Source organism: Papio anubis, chromosome 10, assembly GCF_008728515.1.
Source record: "Papio anubis isolate 15944 chromosome 10, Panubis1.0, whole genome shotgun sequence".
In the NCBI taxonomy this organism is placed as follows: Eukaryota; Metazoa; Chordata; class Mammalia; order Primates; family Cercopithecidae; genus Papio; species Papio anubis.
Window position 1 is genome coordinate 16,889,011 of NC_044985.1, and position 8,473 is coordinate 16,897,483.

Consider the following 8,473-nt stretch of genomic DNA (forward strand, 5'->3'; position numbering starts at 1 on the left):
ACTCACTGCTCCTGAGAACCCCCCATATACTCACACTACTATTTTGTGTGTGTGTGTGATGGAGTTTCGCTCTATTGCCCAGGCTGGAGTACAGTGGCATGATCTTAGCTCACTGCAACCCCCACTTCCTGGGTTCAAGTGACTCTCCTGCCTCAGCCTCCTGAGTAGCTGGGATTACAGGTGCATGCCACCACGCCTGACTAATTTTTGTATTTTTAATAGAGATGGGGTTTCACCACGTTGGTTAGGCTTGTCTCGAACTCCTCACCCCGTGATCCACTCGCCTCAGCCTCCCAAAGTGTTGAGATTACAGGCGTGAGCCACACCTCTCATTACTCTTGAGTACCTCCTACTATATGCCCCACTACTGTTGAACATCCCCATCTATATCCCTCATGTACTTCTGTACACCCCTCACTTACCAGCCATTGCTTCTGAGTCCCTTTTCCCATCATAACCTCCCCCTGGCAGTCAATGCAGTTACCATTGCGATGTATGGCTGTCACTGCCAATCATTGATATGTACTCATGTATATCTGTCATTCATTTATGGTTTAGAATCCTTATAGAAGCCTTCACTTGGCTGAGCTGAAGTCACATGTGCACACCCTCAATGCCAGAAGGTAAGAAGAGAGATCTCTGTGTTGTGACTAGCTGTGCCCTGCCCCCCACCAAGACTGCATGGTGGAGTCCAGGAACTAGGAAGGAGATTCACGTGCTGTGTAGAAGAGAAAGAACCTGGTAAACACTCAGTGTCTCTGTATAAAGTGAATCATATCATTGCTCTTTGGAAGTATGTTTTCTTTTGGGTGATGTTTGAGATGGTCTCACGTCATTTTTCTCATGTACCTCTGTGGATAGTTAGTAATGGCTCAGTCCAAAATGTACCCACATTTTTCTCAAAGAGGAGAGTAAAGTCTATATAGTCATTTCTTGGTATCTGTGGGAGATTGTTTCCAGGACCTCCCTCAGACACCAAGATCTGAGGATGCTCAAGTCCCTCATATAAATGGTGTAATATTTGTCTCTAACCTAAGCACATCCTTCTGTATACTTTAAATCAGTGATCCCCAGTTTTTTTGACACCAGGGACTGGTTTCATGAAAGACAATTTTTCCATGCACTGGAGTGGGGCGATGGTTTTGAAATGATTCAAGAGCATTACATTTATTGTGTACTTTTTTCTATTATTATTACATTGTAATATATAACGAAGTAATTATACAACTCATCCTAAAGTAGAATCAGTAGGAGCCCTGAGCTTGTTTTCCAGCAACTAGATAGATGGTCCATCCCACCTGGGGGTGATGGGAGACAGTGACAGATCATCAGGCATTAGATTCTCATAAGGAGCACACATCCTGGATCCCTCACATGCACAGTTCACAATAGGGTTCATGCTCCTATGAGAATCTAATGCCACTTCTGATCTGACAGGAGGCAGAGCTCAGGTGGTAATGTGAGCAAAGGGGAGTGGCTGTAAATGAAGATGAAGCTTGCCTCGCTCGCTTACTTGCCCTGGGCTCACCTCCTGCTGTGCAGCCCGCTTCCTAACAGGCCACAGGCCAGTACCTGTCTGTGGCCTTGGGGCTGGGGACCCCTGCTTTAAACCATTTCTAGATTATGTATAATGCGTAATATAACATAAATGCTATGTAAATAGTTGTTATATTGTATTTTTTAAGTTTGTATTTTTTATTGTTGCATTGTTAGTTTTTCATTTTTATTTTTTTGAATATTTTTGGTCTGCTTCATTGAACCCACAGATGTGGAACCCATGGATATGGAGGGCCGGCCACATTCTTTTTTATTAAGGTATATTACAGAATGTATACACAAGGTTCCTTGGTTCCAAGAAACAGACTGATTCTAGCCAACTGAGAGAAAAAGGACTTATGGCTAGGAAACACTTGAGCTGCTCTTGGATCTGGGAAGCTAGTCAAGAAACAGGGTGGCTCTCGCAATGATTTCTGTCTTTCAGGATGAATTTGGTCTTTTTCTCATGGCTCACATGGGCTCTGTTACTTGGCATCCCTACTTGTCTCCTGCTTTGGCTGATTTCCTGCTCCAGAAACCTGGCTCAGATTTTGATTTGGCTCATTATTAATCCTCTGTTGGGTAGAAAGCCTCAAGGATCTTTGGCCAGGCTAAGAAATGAGCGTTGTGCATACCCAGTTTATTCAATGACCACCCTCCCATGCCCAAAGAATCACATAGAGCTGCTTTCCTGAACACCTTGATTAGAAAGGGCTTTTGGGTGTGGCAGACACTATGTCTCATCTGTGTCTGCTTTCAGGTCCCCTAATTGTAACCCAGCTTCTCTCCCTGTCATTGGGAAGTCATTGTCACTTTTTGGAAAATAAAGAAACCATTATTTAGTAAGGAGTATGCATTGCATCTACTATTATGCATTATATACCTTATCTCAAAGAATCCTCACCTCCTCTCTCTGAGGTAGGCATTACTCCTAGTTTACATATGAGGAAACTGAGGATCACCGACGTTAAGAACCTGAGATAAGGTGGCGGAGCTGGATTTCAAATCCAGAGTGATCTTGCTCCAAACCTGTGCTTTTTTTCCCTATCCCAAGATACCTTTGTTGACACACCCGTGACAATGCCAAGACATTCCTGTCCTGGTTATCAACGGAGTTTTGAAGAGCACTTCCAATTAGGAAACTTTTCTAACGGACAGTTCAAGAGTAAAGTAGAAAAAGGTGAGGGGGAAGATAAAGGACTAGAGCTGAAGGTATTCACCTTGCTGAGCTGAGACTGCTGTAGAACTTCAGTCTTTTTCAACAGATGGCCTTTCATATAGCCAGAAAATAGCCTCATCATCAGGCAGAGGGGTGTCACTCCTGAGTAATAAGGACAAGCTAACTTTACGCAGCCCATGGGAGGAACTCCCCATGAGTTCCTTGCCTTGTTTAAAACCAATTCCTGGACAATATAGCTATTGGACCCTCCCCAGAAAACTTCCCAGTGTCTATAAGATAAAAATTAAATCTTTTTAGAGGTACATCATTAGGCACATTGTTGTAGTTCCTCCTCACAATCAGGAAAATTCAGTGAATTGCTGCCTGGCTCATCTTTACCCATCCATATGCTCTGCAGAGAAGGTTATAATATAGAACCCAGAGGATCATTGGAAAAGGAAAGGAGAATATGTACTTGTACATGAGCACCTAGAACCACCTGTAATGTTAGTTCCCTTCCAGCTTCTTCTTCTTTAGCCTTCAAAGGTAGTCATAACTGTTAGTGTCTCCAGGAGGAAGTCTTCCTTGAATAAGCAAGTCTGAAAGAGATAATTCTATCCACTTCTTCCTCAGCTTCATCTCTTACAAATACTGTGCCTTCTTGCGCAGACCTCCTTGTTATGTACTCACTAGGATGGAGGGAGGGAAAGGATGGACTGGGTTAGAGGATTTAAATGAAGGCAAATTTATTACTTTCATATTTATGTTGAAACTGCACTTACTCTGACATCCACAGTGTTGAGACTACTATATGTGTTTTCTCAAATAAAATTTATGTTTGTTCACCATGCCCCGGGCACCACATCAGGGACTTGCATGTACATAAAATGTGGCATGGCTGGTGAATAGAAGAAGTTAGGATCTAAACTCCAGTTCCTGGGGATTCAACATCCAAGTCCACAATCCTTCCATTGCATCTTCCCCAGCTTCAAGCCTCCCTCACTCTAGATTTTAAGGATATATTTATTCTTTTGCACTTCACTGTTTTACTCAATAAAAACCTTGTTAAATTATATTCATCTTCCATTGTCATATTTCTTATAGCTTGTTTTGAATTAAGTTTTCTTCTTGCTGGAATGTTTTCTTCAAGAGTCTTTAGAAAGAGAATCTTTTTTATGGTAAATCAAGTAAGAGCTTGAATGTCTAAAAATATCTTCATGGTGTCCTCAATATAAATGATGTTGTAACTAGACAAATTTCTAAATTCGATTAGAAAATAAGCAAAATACATGAAGAGACATTACATCAAGGAGGATATATGGATGGCAAAAGAGCACAGGAAAAAATGTTCAACATCACTAGTCATTAGGTAAATGCAAATTAAGACCACGATGACGTGTCATTACACATGTATTAGAGTAGCTGAAATAAAACATAGTGACAATACCAGATGTTAGTGAGGGTATGAAGAAACTACCTACCAGAAATACATTTGCTGGTAGGCATGTAAAATGGTATAGTAACTTTGGAATGTAGTTCAGCAATTTCTTATAACACTAACCATACATTTACCGTATGGTCCAGCAATTGTACTCAAGTAAATGAAAAGACATGTCCACATAAAAACCTGTACACAAATGTTCACAGCAGTTTTATTTGTAACAGCCAAAAACTGAGACCAACCAAAACATCCTTCAATAGGTTTATGGCTGTTTAAGTAGATTAATGATAGATTAAACAAATGGGGATACATCCATAGCATTCATTTTCAGCAATGAAAAAAATGGGCTATTCCCACACACAACAACTTGAGTAAATCTTAAGGACGTTGTGTTGAGTGAAAAAGACAACTTCAAAAGGTCACATACCATATTATTCCATATACAGTTATCCCTTGAACAACACAGGTTTGAACTATGTGTGTTCACTTACACGCAGGTTTTCTTTCACTTCTGCCGACTCCGAGACAGCAAGACCAACCCTTCCTCTTTCTCCTTTTTTTCAGCCTACTGAAAACTTGAACACAAGGATGAAGACCTTTATAGTAATCCACTTCCACTTAATGAATAGTAAATGATGGGATTTTCTTTTCTTTTCTTTTTTTAGAGAGATAGGGTCTCGTTCTGTCACCCAGACTGGAGTACAGTGAGGTGATCATAGCTCACTGAAGCCTCAAGCTGCCGGGCTCAAGTGATCTTCTCACCTCAGCCTCTCAAATAGCCATGACCACAGTCATGCATCACAATGCCCTGCTAATTTTCTTATTTTACTTTTTGTAGAAATGAGGTCTTGCTATGTTGCCCAGGCTGGTCTTGAAGTCCTGGCCTCAAGTGATCCTCCTGCCTTGGCCTCCCAAAGTGCTGTGATAACAAGTGTGAGCCACTGCGCTCACCCCCTTATGATTTTCTTAATAACAGTTTCTTTTATTCTAGCTACTTTATTGTAAGAATATAGTATATAACATATACATATAGTATATATAACATATAAGGTAAAAAGTACATATTGATTGTTACATTATTGGTAAGGCTTTTGGTCAATAGTAGCCTATTAGTCGTTAAATTCTGGGGGAATCAAAAGTTATACATGGATTTTTAACTGAGTGGGGGGCAGGAGATGTTGGTGCCCCTAATCACCACTTTGTTCAAGGGTCAGTGGTATAGCATTCTTAAAAAGACAAAATGATAGAGATAGAAAACAGATGGGTGGCTGCCAGAGATTAGGGCTGGGAAGTAGAAGGAGGGTGGGTGTAACTATAAAGTGGTAATATGAGAGGGATCTTGTGGTAATGGAATAGTTCTGTATCTTGATAGCAGTGGTGTTATATGAATCTACACATGTGATAAAATGGCACAGAACTATTTTTTAAAATGACTTATTATTTGAATACTTGCACATATACATACAGAAAATTCTAAGGTTTAAGTCATTTTCTTCCCAGATTTTGAAAATATTACTCATAGGTTTTCTTTTTTCTAGTGGTATTGATGAGAAGTATGATATCAAGGTGATTCTTGATCTTTGTAGATAACTGGTTCTTTTCTATCTTAACTTTCTCTCTTGCTCTGTCACACAGGCTGGAGTACAGTGGTGTGGTCTTGGCTCACTGCAACCTCCGCCTCCTGGGTCCAAGCTATTCTCCTGTCTCAGCCTCCTGAGTAGCTGGGACTACAGGTGCATGACACTATGCCCAGCTAATTTTTGTATTTTTAATAGAGACGAAGTTTCACCATATTGGCCAGGCCAATCTTGAACTCCTGACCTCAAGTGCTTCTCCCACCTCAAGAATAATAAATAATTTGGTCTTTGTCCTGGGTTCTTGGTATGGAGCTTCTAAAACTCATGGAGTTTCCTGGGTGATAACAGTGGGTTTGTTATGGTCACCACGTGACTCCTGGTGGGCCCATACATAGCTTCAAGATAGGGGCTGGTCACCAGAAAGACCAGCCACAAGGTAAGATTTTGAGCCAGCCTGACCTCCAGGAAGGGGAGTTGTGCCCGGAGAGTCGGTTCAATCATGTGCCCAGTGGTTTAGTCAATCATACCTATACGATGAAACCCTAGTAAAAACTAGACACCAAGCTCAGTGGAGCTTCACCAGTTGGTGAACACTGTGCTGGAAGGGTGATGTGTCCTGATTCCACAGGGAAAGGTCACATAAGTTTTGTGTATAGGACCCTCCCAGATCTCATCCTATGCATCTTTTCATTTGTCTCTTCCTGATCTGTATGCTTAATAAAATTGTAATCGTAAGTATAGCACTTTTCCAGGTCTGTGAGTCATTTTAAAAAATGATTGAACCAGAGGGTATTGTGGAACCTCGAAATTTGTAGCCAGTCAATCAGAAGTGTGGATAGCCTGGGGCCTCCTGAACTTGCTGCTTGTGTCTGAAGTCAGGACAGTCAGAGATGACTGAGCCCCTTACCTTATGGAATCTGTACTAATTCCAGGTGGTTTGTGCTACAGTAGAGTTTGTAATACACTCAGCTGATGTCAAAATAGTGAGGTTTTCATTATCCTTTGCAATATTTATCTGACTCTTTCATTCTAGTTTTTTCCTCCTTTTTTGGGGGGGGATGTCTTTATTGATTATTCCTTCAAATATTAGCTGTCTTCTATTTTCCCTCTCCTTCTGAAATTTTTATTTTAAGCACTGGGCTCCGTGCATGAAGTTTGTTGAGTGTCTTTGGGACAACACCGGTAGGGAATGAAGAATTAGGCAGAGGCAGTGACAGAATTGGCCACATCACAGCCAAGGTCTCAGTTGATCTCACTGGGAGTGGGGATGGCTTCTTCGGATTGTCCTCAGTTAAGGCTCTGCCAGTCACTGGATCCAGGCTGCCCTCAGGAGGGTGTCTGATTTTGGATGAAGCAGCTCTCTTCATCTAAACTGGAGAGGGACTCAACTGAGAGTTGGCAGTCACCAGTCCTCCCATTGATGGTGTATTGAGGAAATGAGCACTTCATTACTTAAGGGGAAGAATCTGGGTCGGGGATGACTAACAACAGCCCATGTGCCAAACCCAGCCCACAGCCTGTTTTGGTAAAAACAAACAAACAAACAAACAAACAAACAAAAACTTACTTGGTGTGTCTATCTTCACATAGCCTTTCCTCTGTTTATGTTTGTCTTTAACGTCTCCCTTCTTCTTCTTATAAAGGCACCAGTCGTATTGGATTAGTACCCACCCTAATGATTTCATCTTAACTTGATTATATCTGCAGAGTCCCTATTTCCAAATAAGGTCATATTTACAGGTACCAGGGGTTAGGACTTCAACTTATATTTTGAGGGAGGGAACCACAATTCAATCCATGGGAGCCAGAAAATGTTATCATTTGCCATTTAAGGAAACTTCTGTAAGGAAAAACCCCATATCCCTGTTATAGGTGTGATGGTGAAGCAGGTGTGAGAGCTGAGCAGGCAGGAGTTGCACAGGTGATTCCCATGTCTATTACTCGAGCGGCCAGACACCAGGAGGCAGCAAGTAGATTTCTTCACCGCCCCTGACTACTGAAGCCCCAGGAGTTGCTTAAGCTTATCTACTAACCACCTTGGCAGACTTGTAAAAATTTTGCAACATCCTTCTTAAAAAAGAAAGAAAGAAAATCCAGCAGCCAGCAAACTGTCCATAACAGAGCCAAATGACTCACTGCCAGCACTGCTCTACATGTTTTAGGAAGTCCTTATCGTCTTTCCAACAACACATCCAATTATTTTCTAAAGTAGCTTTATTCCCAGAGGATTCATTTATTTTTTGGTGTAACAGCATCTATCCCAAAAGTTAACCCCTGATGGATACCAACTGAGAGGTATCTCCAGAGGCATAATGATCAGTGTTTAAAAACCAGCACTCCAAAAAGAAAAGCCGAGGGGAGCGGGGGAAGTGCTGATATAGGCTGCCAATTTCCTCGGTGTAAACACTCCCACATTGATTAATTTCAAGCTACTAATGTGAAGTCACTGAACACAGAATTGGGAAGAGATAAGTACAGTTAGCTTTTGTGAGCTGATATGAAGCAACTTCAGCACATCACTGAATATCTCAATATATAGAGAAAATATGATTTGAAATGTACAGGGAAGACCCATTCTGGAGGCAGTAGGATTTGAAATGGACTTTGAGGGGTAGCTATGATTTGGTGGTATCTCTGTCACTACACAGTCAGCCACATCCCTTTGGCAATTTGCATCTGTCTTACTGAGACTAAACTATGAGATTCCTGAGGGCAGACAAAGTGTTTTATTCATTGTAGTAACCCTACTGTAGGTATTTC

The 8,473-nt window shown here is 41.4% G+C and overlaps 1 long non-coding RNA gene across 1 annotated transcript; it reads right to left on the reverse strand.

The window, feature by feature from the left end:
* Positions 1–235: 235 nt before the first annotated feature.
* LOC110740848 lies at positions 236–4,816 on the reverse strand. Its single transcript, XR_002516043.1, has 3 exons — positions 4,628–4,816; positions 2,757–3,384; positions 236–718 (listed from the first exon to the last, which is right to left on the reverse strand). It is a non-coding gene; the product is annotated as an uncharacterized LOC110740848 (long non-coding RNA).
* Positions 4,817–8,473: the final 3,657 nt, after the last annotated feature.